This window comes from Pseudophryne corroboree, chromosome 4 (genome assembly GCF_028390025.1).
Source record: "Pseudophryne corroboree isolate aPseCor3 chromosome 4, aPseCor3.hap2, whole genome shotgun sequence".
NCBI lineage: Eukaryota > Metazoa > Chordata > Amphibia > Anura > Myobatrachidae > Pseudophryne > Pseudophryne corroboree.
Genome location: NC_086447.1, coordinates 823,413,746 through 823,434,879, shown reverse-complemented (window position 1 = coordinate 823,434,879; position 21,134 = coordinate 823,413,746). Strand labels below are relative to the sequence as shown.

The 21,134-nt window shown below is 47.1% G+C and overlaps 1 protein-coding gene across 4 annotated transcripts in view; it reads right to left on the bottom strand.

Moving 5' to 3' along the window:
- The window catches only part of KIF16B (kinesin family member 16B), a 717,875-nt gene that overhangs the window by 454,571 nt on the left and 242,170 nt on the right, over nucleotides 1–21,134 (bottom strand). The window lies entirely within an intron of this gene.

Below are 21,134 nucleotides of genomic sequence, written 5' to 3'. Positions count from 1 at the left end.
GATTTTTTTTTTGGGGCGAAAAAGTCCAGTTTTTCGCCAATTTCGGGAATTCGACCGCAATTGCATATACCCCTATGTGTTCATGGTTCTTTAACGTGTGTATGCCTAGTTGCCACAAAGAAACGGACATTTTATGTACGCAGAGAAACAGCGGAGATGCATCCGACTCGGAATCTCCTGGAGATATGGAAAGATAAGTATGTTTGGCTGAAGCACATTCAGGGCCTAATTCAAGGTTGATCGCAAAAGCAAAATCTTCCTCTAATGGGCAAAACCACGTGCAGTGCAGGTGGGGCAGATATAACATGTGCAGAGAGAGTTAGATTTAGGTGGGGTGTGTTCAAACTGAACTCTGAATTGCAGTGTAAAAATAAAGCAGTCAGTATTTACCCTGCACAGAAACCATATACCGTATATACTCGAGTATAAGCCGACTTTTTCAGCACTTTTTTTTGTGCTGAAAAAGCCACCTCGGCTTATACTCGAGTCAGTGCAGGCAGAGGCAGAGCAGTGTGAAGGAGGGACATGGAGCGCACAGCGCGCGGCGCTCCTGTGTCCCTCCTGCATCTCCGGCGGCAGCAGCGGCGGTTCTATTACAGGAAATACCCGTTCGTGACCTCTGATCACGAACCGGCACTTCCTATAATAGACCCGCCGCGGCAGCCGAAGATGCAGGAGGGACACAGGAGAGCCGCGCACGCTGTGTGCTTCGTGTCCCTCCAGAAGACAGCGCGGGATCGACGGAGGGGTAAGTAACAACACTGTGGGGCATACCTGGCACTTGGGGAGGGAACGTATCTGGCAGCACTGTGGGGGCATATCTGGCAGCACTGTGGGGGCATATCTGGCAGCACTGTGGGGGCATATCTGGCAGCACTGTGGGGGCATATCTGGCAGCACTGTGGGGGCATATCTGGCAGCACTGTGGGGGCATATCTGGCAGCACTGTGGGGGCATAACTGGCAGCACTGTGGGGGCATATCTGGCAGCACTGTGGGGGCATATCTGGCAGCACTGTGGGGGCATATCTGGCAGCACTGTGGGGGCATATCTGGCAGCACTGTGGGGGCATATCTGGCAGCACTGTGGGGGCATATCTGGCAGCACTGTGGGGGCATATCTGGCAGCACTGTGGGGGCATAACTGGCAGCACTGTGGGGGCATATCTGGCAGCACTGTGGGGGCATATCTGGCAGCACTGTGGGGGCATATCTGGCAGCACTGTGGGGGCATATCTGGCAGCACTGTGGGGGCATATCTGGCAGCACTGTGGGGGCATAACTGGCAGCACTGTGGGGGCATAACTGGCAGCACTGTGGGGGCATATCTGGCAGCACTGTGGGGGCATAACTGGCAGCACTGTGGGGGCATAACTGGCAGCACTGTGGGGGCATATCTGGCAGCACTGTGGGGGCATATCTGGCAGCACTGTGGGGGCATATCTGGCAGCACTGTGGGGGCATATCTGGCAGCACTGTGGGGGCATATCTGGCAGCACTGTGGGGGCATAACTGGCAGCACTGTGGGGGCATAACTGGCAGCACTGTGGGGGCATATCTGGCAGCACTGTGGGGGCATAACTGGCAGCACTGTGGGGGCATAACTGGCAGCACTGTGGGGGCATATCTGGCAGCACTGTGGGGGCATATCTGGCACTATGAGGGCATATCTGGCACTGAGGGCTGTGTACGGCTAGAGCTGCATTTCCCACCCTAGGCTTATACTCGAGTCAATAAGTTTTCCCAGGTTTTTGTGGTAGAATTAGGTGCCTCGGCTTATATTCGGGTCGACTTATACTCGAGTATATACGGTAACCCACCCAAATCTAAATCTCTCTGCAAGTTCTATCTGCCCCACCTGCAGTGCACATGGTTTTGCCCATTAGAGGAACATTTTGCTTTTGCAATCAACCTTGAATTAGGCCCTCAGTCAGCTAAAGAGATTTGGCTGTATTGGTACTTGCATGTTAAGGCCCCGATACCTCAGAGCCATGTTTTCTCAATTACCCGATCTGACGGCATAGAGATTTTTAAACATGTTTAATATTCCCTATTCCTTGCCCGTCGGGAGATTGGGAAATTGCAGACACTGATGTATTGGGCCGTAACTCGGAATCAGGCATAATGGGGGTCATTCCGACCCGTTCGCATGCTGCAGTTTTTCGTAGCCCAGCGAACGGGTCAAAACTGCGCATGCGTGCAGCGTTCGCAGCGGTGAACGCAAGAAGATTGACAGGAAGAGGCCGGCCGGGGGTGTCTACTCACCGTTTTCTGGGAGTGCCGAAGAAAACGCAGGCGTGTCCGGCCAAATGCAGGGAGGGATCCCGACGTCAGCTCCAGGAAGGGTCATCGCAGCGGGTGAGTAAGTCTTAAGCTGTGCAGAGACTGCACAAACATTTTGCTTGTGCAGTCTCTGCACAGCGGATCGCAGCCCTGCACAGCTAATCCCCCCTCCCCCTGTAGGCGGAGACAACCTGATTGCAGCAGTGCTAAAAGTAGCCTGCTAGCGATCAGGTCGGAATGAGGGCCATTATCTGTATGATGCACCAGCTGGAAAAAGCGTGAACGTTTTCATTGGCTTAACATGTAGCCCCTGGTCTAACAACATCATTTTTTTTAGCGCAGGAATGACCTCAGCAGGATTACCTTTTTCCGCTAGGATCCGGCATTCAACCGCCATGCCGTCAAACGCAGCCGCGGTAAGTCTTGGAACAGACAGGGACCTTGTTGTAACAGGTCCTGCCTTAGAGGAAGAGGCCACGGATCTTCTGTGAGCATTTCCTGCAGATCCGGATACCATGTCCTTCGTGGCCAATCCAGAACAATGAGTATTGTTCTCACTCCTCTTTTTCTTATTATCCTCAACACCTTGGGTATGAGAGGAAGAGGAGGAAACACATAGACCGACTGGAACACCCACGGTGTCACCAGGGCGTCCACAGCTACCGCCTGAGGGTCTCTTGACCTGGCGCAATACCTCTGTAGCTTTTTGTTGAGGCCTTGGAAATTTCTTCCCTGTGTGACTGCTCCCCAACCTCGGAGGCTCACATCCGTGGTCACCAGGATCCAGTCCTGAATGCCGAACCTGTGGCCCTCTAGAAGGTGAGCACTTTTCAGCCACAGGATAGATACTCTGGCCCTGGGGGACAGGGTGATTCGCTGATGCATTTGCAGATGTGACCCGGACCACTTGTCCAATAGGTCCCATTGGAAGGTCCTTGCATGGAATCTGCCGTAGGGAATGGCTTCGTATGTCGCCACCATTTTTCCCAGGAATTGAGTGCAATGATGTATTGACACTTGTTTTGGCTTCAACAGGTTCATGACTAGAGTCATGAGTTCCTGCGCTTTTTCTGTCGGAAGATAAACCCTCTTCTGGCCTGTGTCCAGAATCATGCCCAAGAAGGGCAGACGAGTTGTAGGATTCAGCTGCGACTTCGGAATACTGAGAACCCAGCCGTGTCGCTGTAACACATTCAGTGAAAGTGATACGCTGTTCAGCAACTTCTCCCGTGATCTCTATCTCCCGTGATAAAGAGATCGTCCAAGTACGGGATAATTGTGACACCCTGCTTGCGCAGGAGCACCATCATTTCCGCCATTACCTTGGTGAAAATTCTTGGGGCCGTGGAAAGCCCAAACGGCAACGTCTGAAATTGGTAATGACAATCCTGTACCGCAAATCTCAGGTACGCCTGATGAGGATATATGGGAACATGCAGGTATGCATCCTTTATGTACAGAGATACCATAAAATCTCCCCCTTCCAGGCTGGCGATGACCGCTCTGAGCGATTCCATCTTGAACTTGAACCGTTTTAAGTAAAGGTTCAGGGATTTTAAATTCAAATGGGTCTGACCGAACCGTCCGGTTTCGGGACCACAAACAGAGTTGAGTAGTACCCCTTCCCTCTTTGAAGCAGGGGAACCTCTACCACCACTTATTGAAGACACAATTTGTGAATCGCATGTAACACTATCTCCCTTTCCAGGGGGGAAGTCGGTAGGGCCGATTTGAAAAACCGTCGAGGAGGCACCTCTTCGAATTCCAGCTTGTAACCCTGGGAAATAATTTCTATTGCCCTGGGATCCACCTGTGAGTGAACCCAGATGTGACTGAACACAGTCGAAGACGTGCCCCCACTGGGGCGGACTCCCTCAGGGGAGCCCCAGCGTCATGCGGTGGATTTTGCAGAGGCCGGGGAGGACTTCTGTTCCTGGGAGCTAGCTGTGTAGTGCAGCTTTTTCCCTCTGCCCTTACCTCTGGCAAGAAAGGACGATCCACGTACTCTCTTGCTTCTATTGGAACGAAAGGACTGCATTTGATAATGAGGCGCTTTCTTAGATTGTGAGGGAATATATGGCAAAAAATTCGATTTACCTGCCGTAGCCGTGGAGACGAGGTCCGAGAGGCCCTCTCCAAACAATTCTTCACCCTTGTAAAGTAACAACTCCATATGCCTCTTGGAGTCGGCATCACCTGTCCACTGTCGGGTCCATAAGACACGCCTAGCAGAAATAGACATAGCGTTTATCCTGGAACCCAGTAAACTGAACATCCCTCATATATAAGACAGCATCTTTTATATGCCCTAGGGTCATTAAAATGGTATCCTTATCAAGGGTCACAATATCCGCTGATAAGGAATCTGTCCATGCTGCTACAGCACTACAAACCCAGGCCGACGCAATAGCCGGTCTGAGTAACGTACCAGAATGCGTGTAAATGGACTTCTAGGTAACCTCCTGCTTGCGGTCAGCAGGATCCTTGAGGGTAGCCGTATCTTGGGATGGAAGCGCTATCTTTTTTGATAAGCGCTTCAAAGCTTTGTCTACCCTAGGGGAGGATTCCCACCGTATTCTATCCTGCGACGGGAAAGGATACGCTATTAGAATCCTTTTGGGAATCTGCAGTTTTTTGTCTGGAGTTTCCCACGCTTTTTCACATAATTCGTTCAGCTCATGTGAGGAGGGAAAGGTGACCTCAGGTTTCTTTCCCTTATACATGTGTACCCTCGTGTCAGGGACAGGGGGTTCCTCAGTGATATGCAAATCATCTTTTTCTTTTTTTTTTTTAAACTGTTTTTATTTTCTTATTTTTATATTATAAAATTTTACATACAGTGGTGAATCAAAATGGAAAAATATAGGAATGGCATAGATACATACATACAATTCAGCATTAACAGAACTGCGAGTGTCACGGTGCCTTGCAACTCGTACCACTTAATTTCGCATATCCTATACTTATACACTGTAAACTGTCATCACCCACTTATAAACATCATAAAATAATAAGGGAGAACACAAGAAGGGAGAAGGGAAGGGGGGAGACAAGACAATTCACTCCTTAGTCGCGTGGCATTCATATATTACCCCATTCCATGTGCCCATCAACCTCAATACAGCAAAGTATTAACTCATATCAATTAGCATCTACATGTTTGTGAAGAACCCAGGAGGTATTTTCAAAGAGCCTTTAAATATGGCTCTGTGTATCAATGTCTAGACTGTCAATGTAAGGCTCCCATTTCGAGTAAATGCGAGCGACTCCCCTCTCAATGTCTGGCAAGGTGGCTTGGCGCTCGAAGTAGAGAACCCGTAAAAGAAAATTTTTTAATTCCCCCAAAGAGGTAGATGACTTCTTCGTCCAATGGTTCAAAATAACCTTGTTAGCCACCGTGAGGATGACCGTGAGAATGGGCGTAACTCGCTTCCTATCCGGGCCAAGAGGCCAACCCTCAAAACAGTTGCATAAACAAGCTAAGGGGTCTCTGGCGACCCCCAATGAGAGAGTTCTATTAATAAATACAATAACTTTGTTCCAAAACGTAGCAATCTTCCTACATGTCCAAAAACAATGAAAAAAGGAGGCCCTTGACTATTCCTATCCGGGATCATATGCACTCTTTGGGCCGGGGCTATGTAAGCCCTGTGTAATAACTTAAAGTACACTTCCTGAAGCTGAGCCGAGTGTAGATATTTAAATGTATACTGACAGGATTTCAGTAAAATTGGTTGCGCCGGGAAGTCCGGTACATCCCCCTCCCGAATAGAAACCGTACGTTTCCATAGCTTTTCCGTCTGTATCACCCGTAGATGGTCATAATAATAAGATAAACGATAAGCAGAGGCATTCGTGAGAGTGAGGAGAGTGGCTATCGGATCCTGTGTGTCTGGCGACGTCATAGGGACAGCCATAGTAATGACAAAATGTCGGGCTTGCAGGTACATATAAAAATTTGAGTTTGCTATACCATATTTGGACTTTAATTCCTCAAAGGAGAGCATATGCCTTCCCCCAGGGTCAAATACGTCTCTAATAGACGAAATCCCCCGCTCCCGCCACTGCTTAAAGTTAGCATTTTCCAGCCCAGGACTGAAGCAGGGATTCCCCCAGAAAGTTGTGTAACGGGAGGAGGCCGGGTTTCTATGTAATTTTGAATTGGAGTAGTGCCAGGCTCCATGAGTATCTAAAAGGATAATATTCGTTTTAAGTGATGCCGGCAGCTTGTTCCTTGGGGTGTGAAGGAGGGCGCTGGGAGAGAAGGGGGCAAACAGTTCCTCCTCCAATGTATAATTGGTAAAACAAGAACGCTGCCATAACCAGTCTGCGACATAGCGGAACATCACCGCTCTACTAAACGCTTCCAAGTCTGGAATCCCCAGCCCCCCCTCCGCCCTTGGCATCTGAAGTTTAGCATAAGAAATCCTTGGTTCCCCCCCCCCCCCCCCCCATAAGAATTTAGAGAACATGGAGTTTACAGACCTACAGTCTTTTTTTGTAAGGCGTAATGGCAGCATCTGCAAAATATATGAGAGTTTCGGGAACACTACACTTTTAAGGACCGTGGCCCTTCCCAGCAAGGACAAGGGCAAATTAACCCACCCGTCTAGGAGAGCCCGGACAGCCGTCAGGACCGGGGCAACGTTAACTGTATACAACAGTTCCAGTGATGTGGGTATCATTATCCCCAAATACTTAAGAGCCCTCTGGGTCCTAGGGAACTGGGACAAAATCGGGTGCCTATCAAAGAAGGACGTATCTCCCGATAGAGGCATGAGTTCCGATTTGGAAAGATTAACCTTGTAACCCGCAAAGGATCCAAAGCCATCAATAATGGAGACTATAGGTCCTATCGACCTGCTGGGGTCAGCGATAAATAGCAACATATCAGCAGCAAACAACGCTATCTTAACCTCCAGCCTGCCCACCAAAATGCCTCTAAAGGAAGACGCGTCACGGAGGGCTATCGCCAGTGGCGCCAGGGCGAATAGCAGAGGGGATAGAGGGCAGCCCTGACGGGTGCCTCTCTGGATGTAGAAGGGGGAAGAAATATAGCCATTGCCCAATACTTGCGTGGCCGGGTCTGTGTATAGGCGGACCAACATTTCTACAAAGGCTGACGGGGCCCCAAACCTATGTAGGGTATCAAATAAATGGTCCCAAGTGACCATATCAAATGCCTTTTCGGCGTCAAGTGATAAGATTACATTGGTGCCCGTATCTGAGGAATCCTGTAACCTCTGCATTACTGTTGAGACTTTTCTTATATTAACCACCGCCTGGCGACCCCAAATGAATCCCGACTGATCTGGGTGGACAATGGAGGGCAGTACAAGTTTTAATCTGTCAGCTAATATCTTGGTAAACAGCTTATAGTCCGTATTAAGCAGGGAAATAGGCCTATAAGATTCCGGGAGTTCCTGATCCCTGCCAGGTTTCGGCAACACCCTGAGGAACACTGAGTTAAAGAAACCAGGCAGGGCCCGACTGGAGAGTAATTCATTAAAAGATACCTGTAATGTGTCCCGGATATGGGGCATTAGAATTTTATATTAATCATTGGAGAGGCCGTCCGGTCCCGGCGCCTTCCCAGTTTTCAGTACCTTAATCACCCTCTCCACCTCCTCCCCCGAGATGGGTGTCATAAGAGATGAGGCCTGGCTGTCAGACATCTGAGGTAAACTCATATTAGCCCAAAAGGCCTCTTTATTGGGCAGAGTGCTAGGAGGCTGAGAGTACAGTTGGGCATAAAAAGAGCTCAGCACCTCCGTTATTTTGGCATTAGACCTGACCCTAGTACCGTCACTAGTGCCGAGGGATTTAATTACTGAGGAAGAATGGCGCCCTTTCAGTAAGAAGGACATTAATTTACCCGGTTTATTACCATATCTGTGAAAAGAAGCAGTCCTATAGAAAGTGTGCTTGGCTTCTAAGTGATTCAGAATATTATCAAAAATGGCCTTTTTGTTATTATAATCAGCCCTATTAATTGGAGTAGATGCATGCTTAAACCTCTGAAAGGAAGTCGTTAAGTTTGCCTGGGCTTCCAAGTATGAGCCGTCTAATTGCCTATCCCTGTGTGCACAGTAAGACATAATTACCCCTCTCATGACGGGTTTAGATGCCTGCCAGAATGTCAGAGGCTTCTCGGACTCATAGTTGGCGTTATTGCTCTTATAATCTAGCCACGCCGCCTCCAACATGTTACGAAATTTCAATGAATTAGCCAGATGTGCCGGGAACCGCCACTGCCGCACCGGACCCTTACCCACCTGCACCGCCAGCTTAATCCAACATAAGGCATGATCAGAAATACTTATAGCTTCGATCCCAGCATCCATAACCTTAGGGAACATATGTTCTGACAACAGCAAGTAATCAATGCGGGAGAGCGTACCATATGCAGCTGACAGGCAAGTATAATCCCGTTCTAGCGGATAGCACGCCGTCCACACATCCACCACCTGCAGCTGGCGGGTTATATATTTAACACCCACTTTAGGGTCCCTATACCCCCGACTGGAAGCCACATTCCTATCCATAACATGAGACGAAACCACATTGAAATCCCCTCCTATCACAATGTTGGAATCTATATGACCATACAGTTTGTTCAGCATTTCTAGAAAAAACACTTTGGGGCGATTATTCAGAGCATATATGTTACATAGCAATAGGCGTGTGCAGTCTACTGTGACGTCTGCAATAATATACCGACCCTGAGGGTCCACCTTTACAGAATGAATAGTATAAGAAAGAGACTGTCTAATCAATATGGCTACCCCCCGTGCCTTAGAGGAGTATGGGGCCGAGGCCAACACTGACCACCGAAGTGTGTTAAGTTTGGCCATCTCTAGAGGAAGGAGGCGCGTTTCCTGCAGGAAAGCTATATCCATACTGAGCTTGTTCAGATACATAAGAATTTTTTTCCTCTTAGCCGGGGAGTTAATACCCCCCACATTCCATGTGCTAATCGTTAAAGACGACATGCAGCCAATCTAAATAAACCCAGTGAAGTAATGACGAGCACATAAATGCAATGGTGGTCCAGCCACCGCTGCTCCACCCACCACGCTACTTGAGCAAACATACAGGGGGGACTAGACAAGACACAAAGAGGGTAACAACATATAGAAACAAAAAAGCAGAACAGGACAGAAGGCTGTAACTCGCCTCCATCATCCAAGAAATAAGGACTTCCAGCCATTTAGAAATCCGAAATGTTAACTTCAAACATGGCGTGCTTACCCCTAGCACACCCCGGTCAATAGCTACTTTCAATGAACAAATGAACAAATGAAAATCCCAGCTTCCCCCCAGCCCAACTGAGCAAACTAAACTGAGATTAAGGAAAAGAGGGTGTTTAGTACTTGTAAACTGGATGAGAATCACTTAAGCAGTTTTTCCCCCGCATATGGATACCATACAAATAGCAGGCATGCAAGCAGTCCCATCCGGAACCTCCAGGCCTTCCATCAAGTAACGCGTGAGTCTCTCAGCATAGGGCCTATGATGTGGAACGTGGAGCAGCAGGAGAGGATGAGTGTCCCGACTTTCTTCCTTCAGACAGGTAGCCATCTGCGTCAGCCACATTAGAAAAATCACAAAATGAGTCCCCTTCAAAGAGCCGTAATCGTGCAGGGTACAACAGTGCAAATTTCTTGCCCTCCTGGACCAGACGGGAACAAATCTGGGAAAAATCTTTGCGGGCTCGGGAGACTTCTGCAGAGTAATCCTGGAAGAGACGAATGTCCCTACCATCCCATGCCAGAGCTCTGTGTCTCCTGGAAGCAGACCAAATAGCCTCTTTATGCAGAAAGTTTAACAGCGAAAAATAACCACACGTGGCCTCGCGTTCTGACCCGTCCTGGGCGGTCCGAGACGATGGGACCTCTCCACTACCATGTCTGCACATGTATCCTTAATATCCAGCAACTCCGGAAGAGACTCCTGTAGAAAACGGTATAGGTCTGGCCCTTTAAGAGATTCTGCTAGGCCCATGACCCTGAGGTTATTCCTCCTCGATCTGTTCTCCAGGTCGTCTAATTTATTCATAACTTGGTAATAAGATTTCTGCATAGTGTCAGCATTTGTTTTCAATTCTGCTACATCTTGGAACACTTCCCCCAATCTCTGCTCCGTGACTAATACCCTCTGGGACAGCTGTTTCATCTGAGACTTAATGTCCTGTGCCACTTGCGTTAACTTAGCAGCGTGTGTGTCCATGAGGGGCCCCATCGTTACCTTGATAGCTTTCACGACATCCTCATATGAGACTGGGGCTGCAGGGTCAGGAGAGGCAGGCCGAGACCCATCTTCCAGCTGCAAACCATCCTGTGTGTCCGGTGCGGCGGCCATATTGGATTCTGCCCGGCGCCGCTCAGAGCGGGATCTTTGCTGCTTTGCCGGCATGGAAGAGGTGAGAAACTTCTCCATATGGTGGAGGAGACCTTCCCCTCACTGAGGCTGTGGGAACCGCCGGGTTTGCGTCCGCGAGCGCGGCGCTGCTTGCTGTGCTGACCGGGGTAGCAACGGAGCTCTCACGCCAGGCTCCCGATCACATGGGAGCCGGAACCGGAAGTCTGCAAAACATCTTTTATTGCGATAATCATATATCGAATACATTTAGCCACCTTTGGCTGTAATTTTGCATCCTCGTAGTCGACACTGGAGTCTGAATCCGTGTCGGTATCTGTGTCAACTATTTGGGATAGTGGGCGCTTCTGAGACCCCGAAGGTCCAGGCGACATTGGGACAGGCATGGGTTGACTCCCTGACTGTACCCCAGCTTCAGCTTTGTCTAATCTTTTGTGCAATAAATTAACATTAGCACTTAAAACATTCCACATATCCACCCAGTCAGGTGTCGGCACTGCCGACGGAGACCTAACATTCATACACTCCCCCTCCTCCTTAGGTGAGCCTTCAATCTCAGACATGTCGACACACGCGTACCAACACACCACACACACACACACAGGGAAGCTCTTTTCTGAAGACAGGTTCCCCACCAGGCCCTTTGGAGAGACAGAGAGAGCGTATGCCAGCACACACCCCAGCGCTATATGACCCAGGAAAAAACACAGTACGTTTACCCAGCAGCGCTGTTATGTATATGCGCCAATTATGTGCCCCCCCTCTACTTTAAAACCCTTCTTTCACCGTGTGTTAAGCAGGGGAGAGTCCGGGGAGCTTCCTCTCAGCGGTGCTGTGGAGAAAAATGGCGCTGGTGAGTGCTGAGGGAGAAGCCCCGCCCCCTCGGCGGCGGGCTTCTGTCCCGCTCAAATTTCTCAATAACATGGCGGGGGCTCTTTACATAGTAACATAGTAACATAGTATCTAAGGTTGAAAAAAGACAATTGTCCATCGGGTTCAACCTATTTGTGGTCTCCTATGCACGATTATTTTGTATAAAATTTTGACTGAAGTTGCTGACTGCCGTTCCGATTAACCCCTCTTTTTTATAATAACCACAGTGCGTGACTATGCCTTGTAACCCTGGATATCCTTATCCATTAGGAATTTATCTAACCCATTCTTAAAGGTGTTGACTGAGTTGGCCATTACAACTCCCTCAGGCAGGGAATTCCAAACACGTATCGTCCTTACCGTAAAAAAGCCTTTACGCCGTATTGTGTGGAATCTCCTCTCCTCTAACCTGAGCGAGTGTCCACGAGTTCTCTGTGTTGATCTAATCAAAAACAGGTCCTGCGCAAGATCTGTATATTGTCCCCTTATATATTTGTAAATGTTGATCATATCCCCTCTTAATCTCCTCTTTTCCAGTGTAAACATGCCTAGTCTTGCAGGCCTTTCCTCGTATTCCAGCGTCTCCATACACTTAATTAGTTTGGTCGCCCGCCTTTGAACCTTTTCTAGCTCCAGGATATCCTTTTTGTAGTAAGGTGCCCAGAATTGTACACAGTATTCAAGGTGTGGCCTCACAAGTGAATTATATAACGGGAGTATAATACTCTCGTCCCTAGCATCAATTCCCCATTTTATGCATGCTAATATTTTATTAGCCTTCTTTGTTGCAGTCCTACTTTGGGTACTACTGCTTAGTTTGCTATCTATGAGGACACCTAAGTCCTTTTCCAGTACAGAATCCCCTAATTTTACCCCATTTAGTAGGTAGGTTTTATTTTTGTTCTTGTTACCACAGTGCATTACCTTACACTTGTCTGTATTGAAGCGCATTCTCCATTTCACTGCCCAAGCTTCTAATTTAACTAAGTCATTCTGAAGCGACTCAGCATCCCCCTCCGCATTTATAACTTTACACAATTTGCTATCATCTGCAAAAATTGACACCATGCTCTCTAGACATTCTGTTAGGTCGTTAATGAAAATATTGAACAATAGCAGTCCTAATACTGAGCCTTGCGGCACACCACTTAGCACTTCAGTCCAAGTTGAAAAAGTTCCATTAACCACAACGCGCTGCTCCCTATTATCTAACCAGTTTTTGACCCAAGTGCATATTGTGCTTCCTAGCCCTGATTCTTGTAGCTTGTAGATAAGTCTCATGTGTGGTACAGTATCTAACGCTTTGGCAAAATCTAAAAAGATTACATCCACCTCTTTACCCTGATCTAGGTTTGCGCTTACTGTTTCATAAAAGCCAAGTAAGTTGGTTTGACAGGATCTGTCCTTCATAAACCCATGTTGATTCCTTTTAATGACCTTATTGACTTCAAGGAACTTCTGAATACTATCTCTTAGAATACCTTCCAATACTTTCCCCACTATAGATGTAAGACTAACTGGTCTATAATTACCTGGTTCAGCTTTACTTCCCTTTTTGAATATAGGCACTACTTCCGCTATACGCCAGTCTTTGGGAACCATACCTGATATTACTGAATCCTTAAAGATAAAAAATAGCGGTTTTGCAAGTTCAGAATGAAGCTCCATTAGAACCCTTGGGTGAATACCATCGAGACCTGGTGACTTATTAATCTTTAAATGTTTTAATCGGTCACAGACTACTTCCTCGCTTAAATAAGTACCTATCAGTGGGATATTCTCATTATTGAGATTATATGTTAGTCCCTGAATTGGGTCCTCTCTAGTAAATAATGTTGAAAAAAACTAATTTAGTGTGTCCGCTATGTCATTATCATTTTTGCTTAAGACTCCCAACTTGTCTTTTAAAGGGCATATACTCTCCTTCTTTAATCTCTTGCTATTTTTGTATTTAAAGAATTTTTTGGGATTCGCTTTGCTTTCCTTTGCTACTAGTTTTTCAGTTTCTACTTTAGCCGCTCTTACTTCCTTTTTGCACATTTTGTTACATTCCTTATAGTGCTGAAATGACTCTGCTTCCCCGTCAGATTTGTATTTTTTAAATGCTCGCCTTTTCTTGCCCATAAATTCCTTAATCTTTTTGCTAAGCCACATCGGTTTATGATTTTTATTCCTTTTTTTGCTGCTCGTAGGAATAAATTTGAGTGTATTTTTAGCTAGCAGAAATTTTAGTACCTCCCATTTCTCCGTAGTATTTTTTCCTAAAAACAAACCTTCCCATTCAATATCCCTGAACAATACCCTCATCTTATCAAAATTTGCTTTGCTAAAGTTTAGAGTCCTGGTTGAGCCAGTATAGGGCTGTTTATGGAAACTGATATTGAATGTGATTATATTGTGGTCGCTGTTTCCTATGGGTTCCCCTACTATAATACCTGATACCAAATCCCCATTGTTTGTTAATACCAGGTCTAAGACTGCATTGTACCTAGTTGGTTCCTCAATTAGTTGAACTAAGTAGTTATCATTAAGTGTGTTTAAAAACATATTGCCCCTAGCAGTATCACATGAATCGTTTTTCCAGTTTATCTCTGGATAGTTAAAATCTCCCATCACTACTATGTCTCCTACTCCTGCTGCTCTTTCAATTTGCTTTAGTAACAATTCCTCATCAGATGCGTTGATACCAGGCGGCCTATAGCATACACCCAATACTAACTTTTTTATTCCTTTTTCCCCGCATGCAATTTCTACCCATAATGTCTCGACAGTGTCTACAGTCCCCTCCTGAATATCTTCCCGTATATCAGGTTTTAAAAACGGCTTTACGTAAAGACACACCCCTCCACCCTTTTTATTTAGTCTGTCTCTCCTAAACAGTGTATAGCCCTCTAGATTGACTGTCCAATCATGAGATTCGTCCCACCAAGTTTCAGTAATGCCTATAATATCATACTGTTTGCTTGCTGCAAGTATTTCTAGTTCACCCTTTTTACCAGTAATGCTTCTGGCGTTTACATACATACAACTAAGATAAGTATTTTCCCTTGCGTTAGGGACATCTTTCACCTTATGTAGCAATGATGACCTGTAATCGTCATTGGTTAGTGCTTTGGTAAAATCTCTTTTAGTACCCATGTTAGTTACCTTACCGCCTGCTCTTATCCTCCCCCCAATTTCTCCCCCATTTCGTTTACTACCGCCATCCCCACTATTCTCACTGCATGACCCGTAGTTTCTAGCTAAACCCTCCCCCAGGCTCCTAGTTTAAAATCTCAGCTGTACATGTATATATATATGTACATATGCCACAGGAGAGGTTTATATTGCTGCCCAGGGTGCCCCCCCCCTGCACCCTTACAGTGACCGAGGTGTGTGAGGTGAATGGGAGCAATGGCGCACAGCTGTAGTGCTGTGCGTTACCTCTATGAAGATCAAGGTGTCTTCTGCCACTTCTGATGTCTTTTCCTCAATACTCACCCGACTTCTATCTTCCGGCTCTGTGAGGAGGACGGCGGCGCGGCTCTGGGACGGACGGCTAGGGTGAGACCTGCGTACCGATCCCTCTGGAGCTAATGGTGTCCAGTAGCCTAAGAAACAGAGCCCTGAAACTCCGAGAAGTGGGTCTGTTTCTCTCTCCTCAGTCCCTCGATGCAGGGAGTCTGTTGCCAGCAGGCTCCCTGAACATAAAAAACCTAACTAAAATGCTTTCTTTACAGGAAACTCAGGAGAGCTCCTGAAATGCACCCAGTGTCCACTGGGCACGGTATCAAACTGAGGTCTGGAGGAGGGGCATAGAGGGAGGAGTCAGTGCACACCCAGAGTCAAAGTCTTTCCCATGTCTCCTGCGGAGCCCATCTATCCCCATGGTCCTTACGGAGTCCCAGCATCCTCTAGGACGTTAGAGAAACACAGCTTGAGGTGTTCATGTAGAAATAAGGGAACAGGCATAACAGAGGAGTCTGTGGTTGGCTAGGTAAGATGATGAGAAGGCATTACTATCAAGGACTAGCTGTGTGACACCAGATCATTCAGTAGAAAATGAATGAGAGCAAAAGACCATGGTCAGGAGTGCTGTAAACAAGCAATGGTCCACCGCAAATTAGGCTTTGTTAGCTAGTAGAAGACACTCCCTCACTGTGTCCGTTCGCCTGCATTGGGAAAATATTCTGTGTTAAGTCAGCAAAAAAATGAACACGTTTCCGCCAAATTGGCTTACCAAATGTAATTGTTGTCTATAGGTTGTGGAGGAAGCCATCTTGTGGTCTAAACCAATACTGATGACAATGAAATCAATACAGTGTCTTCATTCTTGTTTAATACAGTCTCCTGAATAATACACTAGACTACAAAGTATGCGCTGTAAGGGGATCCAATTAGCATATGGTCAGAAGACAGACTCCAGGATCCCAACATAAATCACAATGCCGGCGCTGGAATCCTGATCGTAAGCAGGGCCGGTACTAGGGTGTTCGGCGCCCCCCTGCAAACTATAAATTTGCACCCTCCAACACTGTACAAAGGGACAGCACATATAATTCACCCTGTAGCAGTGACGCTTACACACGTAACGCCCCCTGTACCAGTGACACGTAAATCCCCCTGTAGCAGTGACACGTAACGCCCCCTGTAGCAATGACACGTAACGCATAGACAGCGTGTGCCGTGACCCCCAGCCTCCCGACCGCCCGCCGGACACTGCGGTACGGGAGGTTTGCCATGCTGTAAATGGGTGTTGGGTCGGCTGACCCGGCATACCCATTTACACCGCCTCCTTCCTGGGTCTTACCCGTGTCCAACCCTGCGTATGTGCCGGGTGGGATTCTCGGGAAAGTGGACCCGGGGTGACCCTTTTACACCACCTGCAGTCCCGGGATTTTGCGCGCTCCCGTGCAAAATCCCGGGATATTTCAGGTGGTGTAAAAGGGGTATAAGTCACAACTCGATGCAGCTAGGGCACTCCTGAAGACTATCCTGATTAATTTGATGTGCAACACTTGTATATCTGGTGTGTGACAGAGTCTCTGAATCTGTATGGGAAGTGCTACAATGTAGCTGCCGCAGCTTTTTTCCAATACAAGTTCCGTTGTGCTCTGTATACAGTCACACACAATATGCAAGTGTCATATAGCAAATTAACCAGCCGTGTCTCCTGATGCATCCTAGACACACCACGATACGACTAACACACATTTGCATAAAGAAAAGACGCTCAACGCTAGCAGAGTTGCACGGGACCTGGTGGCTCACTCACGCCAGGCATCTCCAGCTGCGTGGCATATTGAAAGTAGATGAATGAGGACACATCTGTATCAACAGTAAGTAAAATGAGATAAAATATTAATGTTCCAGCATTGCCGAATCAGGTAACACTGGGGCATAGGATTGGTGATGGATACAGGTACCCAAAGCGATCAGGAAAAGTTCAGGTAATAAAAATGCAGTTTTACGGAAGTCCGCGGAACATTATGTAAACTACATTTAAGTTTGTTTGAAGTTCTTCAATTAATAACTTTCACTTCACTGTATAAATGGAAGGAGAACCTCATTTCACCTTAAATGCATCACATAATACGGATATTTTCCCTGTGAATTACTTTAGTAAATAATACATTGCAAGTGCTGAAATTAGATGCTGAAGTCAATACAATTGTCAATCACTTGCACTTGAAATGGATCAGGAACGATGATTAGAAAATTGCAGATTTTCTCCTTGCAGCTCAGTGACAAGAAGCAGGTGGCATAACAAGAGACTACCCAGGCATCAGTAATTCCCTGAAATTAATGTCAATTAAAAAGCTACAGAGCGACATCCAAATATCACAAACTGGGTCAACTATCTCTTTCCAGCCTGTTATTTTACACCGTGTGTTTGCTTGCTTGAAAATCGTAATTGTGATCATGTGAAATTAAAAAGCAAAGCAATTCGTTTAATAGTAAAAAGCCATTAAGCCTGAAGGGAAAGCATCACAACAATACTGGGAACATATTATAAATAGGATGGGATTGCTTAGCTGCTACAAACAGAGATTTCCGGGGCAAACAATTCCTGCATCTTGCGGACATCCCTGTACATACAGTCACTGTAACGCCATTACTTTGTTAAAGTTGTGCTTCGTGTTGTGTCACACACCTTGAGGAAAGAAACCAATACACTACAATATATTTGCTGTGGGCTACTGTACATAAGACCATATCAATCACTGTCAATAAACTGCAAGATGATACTGTTGCAAAATGGGAAAGGGGTATTAAAGATTTTCTATCAAAACGTTTCAGAAAAGAAAAACAACTTGTATACTGTAGGCCACTACACTACAAAACTGATCATTCAAATATGAATGGGTTCCCACATTCTAGGATGGTGTTGTGATGGGAGCGGACAGAAGTCAAAAGGATGGGATTGACTGGAAGCTATTGCATCTGCTCTTGTGTAGGAATTAACCAATGCGCACAGCTCATTTCTGCAAAGGCCTAGCTGGCAATCAGTGACTTACATCTTGCAGAAGGAATTACAGCTATATCTGTGCCTGCAATGCACACTTCTGTCAGTGTCAAGTAGAAAGACTTGCAGCAGTCCATAGGGAGACAGTTTTTCATAGCATAACATTTTTGGACTTAAGGCTTGACGCATTGTATTTGTGGACATATAATACAGTTGGTATACAGGTATACTTAAATAGCGCCCATACTTAAATATTGCAGCAATACTCTAAGAACAGACATTTTTTTGTAGAACTGACCACAAAGAGACTAATAAATATGCCCAATTGTGATAAAAAAAAAAAAGTCCTTTGTTGACCAGAGTGATGTTCAGAGATGGCCCTAGGCATAGGGAAACTAGGCGAATGCCTAGGGCATTTGAAATGTCTAGGGGCACACGCAGTTTATGCTGATTAAAATTATATGCAGCATGTCTATATTCTTTGTGTAAAAGCGGCTGTATCTGCATATAAAATGCTACAATACAGTGTATTCCTGGAAATCACTGTAATGTAGCATTTCATATGTGGCGCAATCTGAATTGGGAGTACTAATGTGTGGCCATGCCCCTTCCCAGCAAGAACAAGCCCCTTTTTGGGCTGTGCGCCGAATGTGCGCACTGTTCCTATTTCAAATATAGGGGGTGGGAGCGTCAAAATGAGGACTGCTATGGGTGATGGTGCTGGGAAAGAGATACAGGGTCAGAGGGAGGAACTAGCAGTGGTGCTAGGGGGCACCAGCCAAAATCTTGCCAAGGGCATCTTATTGGTTAAGGCCAACTCTGGTGATGTTAGTATGCCTTAATAAATAGGGACGTGGTTATACACATTTAAGCGGCAGTGCAAATACTAAACTTATTAATTTAGCGTTCAAATTAGAGTGTGTTACGCATGCTTTAGTATCAGCAAAGCTGATTTCTACTGCGGGGTACACTGGGCTCCACAAGGATTAACATCGGGGTGTAGAGTAGGATCTTGATCCGAGGCACCAACAGGCTCAAAGCTTTAGACTGTTCCCATGATGCACAGCGCCGCCTCCTCTCTAACCCCGCCTCCATGTCAGTGAGCCCAGTTTGTAGTTTGCGCCTGCAGTAGCAGGTCACTTAACAGGGGGCTGCCTCAGGCAGCCTATTCTTAGCTTTAAATTTGACAGAAAAGAAGAAAAATCTACAAGGGCTGCAGCAGGCTATGGGGTATATTCAATTAAAGTCGGATCCATTCCGACATGTATTTGTCGGAATGGATCCAACAACCTCTATTCAATACCCATCTTAATATGACTTTTTCAAGTTGAATTAAGATGGGACGCAGAGGAGGAGAGGGGGGGGGGGAGCCGCGGGGGGACAGCCAGCGGGCATACAGGAGACATCAGCGCTACGATCAGCGCTACTGTAGCGCTGCAGCAGGATGTCACTCACCCGCCGGACTTCCAGCAGCGTGCTGGAGCCGGGTGGAAGCTGCCGTGAGGTCGGGCGGGTGAGTGACATCCAGCTGCAGCGCTGATCGTAGCGCTGATGTCTCCTGTATGCCCGCCGGCTGTCCCCCCCCCCGTCTCCCTTAGGCTCCATCCCCCCTCGCCTCCTCCGGGTCCATCTCATTCCGACATCATTTTGATCATTTCAACTTGTCGAAAAGCTCTGAATAGGTCGAATCATGATTCGACCTTAAAAAGTCGAAAACTGCCGTCTTTTCGACAGACGGCAGTTTTCGACTGCAATTGAATATACCCTTATGTCTGATAGACGTCTCTGCTGCAGCTCCATCACCCCCAGCGGCGCTGTATACTCCCGCGCCGCGAATGCCGGGTCACTGCAGCGGAGGCGCCGGCTTCTGCTTTCTTCACGCGAGTCACACACACGCCGCCGTCTCCCGGATCGCGGGGCCGCTAACAAGGGGGAGGTAAGGGCTTCTGTGCTGCACTTTGCACCGCAATCCAGCGCGGCCGTAGGAAGCGGGCCGCACGCGCGCTGGCGTGGACACGGATTACTGGGCTGATGTTCCACTAGCCACCAGGGTGATTCTTTATGGGCACAGGTCAGGGGGGACGTTGCACCCCTCCCCCTGTTTTCTTAACTGCCCGCACGCCCAGTGGGGATGCCAGCAGGGTGAGCAGGCCGGACCTGAGGCCCCTTCCCCCAGCCCCAGGGCGCCATTTATGCAATGTTCCCGCCCTGGAGCTGCTTCCTTCTCCCTCATTCCCGGTCAGCAGCCATTACAGATAGAGCCTTGCTGTTCCTGGGATCGCTGGGGCAAATCCTATTCTGTGGAACCGCCTGACTGCCAGTGCTGTGTTTCCCAGAGGCAGAACTCTGGGAGGCAACAGAGTCAGCTGCCGCCGGGCTCCTGCTTTGAAGGGAGGCACCTATCCTCCTGTTCCGTGTGTTCAGTGACATTAATCAATTAAGTTTTTTGACAGCAGCCGGTATCTCTTCCGTAGCTCACTTCCCCACTAGTCACTACACCTTACAAATCATACCCTCTTTATTATAGATACACTGGAAGTAGATATAACATTTGCAGAGAGAGTTAGATTTGGGTGGGTTATTTTGTTTCTGTGCAGGGTAAATACTGGCTGCTTTATTTTTACACTGCAATTTATGTAGATTTCAGTTTGAACACACCCCACCCGAATCTAACTCTCTCTGCAAATGTTATAACTGCCACACCTACAGTGCAAATGGTTTTGCCCAACTGCTAACAAATTTGCTGCTGCGATCAACTCGGAATTACCCCCTATGTGCAGTTATTTCTCTGACAATTACAACTTCATATAGTTAGAATTCTACTACCTATGCAAGAGCAGATATCTCCATCAGTGAGGTGCATGCTTCCAGTGTAAAAGGTTGTGGGTTCTAATCCTGTGTATTACACTTGCTAATTAATTGTCAGAGAAATAATCAGCATTGGGAGTGACTGAGCAGATCTATGAAGTGTGTGGCTGGACCCCTACAAAGATCTGCTTAGTTGCAACCGTTTTGTAGTAGCTTCATAGAGGGGGTCATTCCGAGTTGTTCGCTCGTTATTTTTTTCCGCTACGGAGCGATTAGTCGCAAACTGCGCATGCGCAATGTTCGCAGTGCGCCTGCGCCAAGTAAATTTGCACAAAAGTTTGGTATTT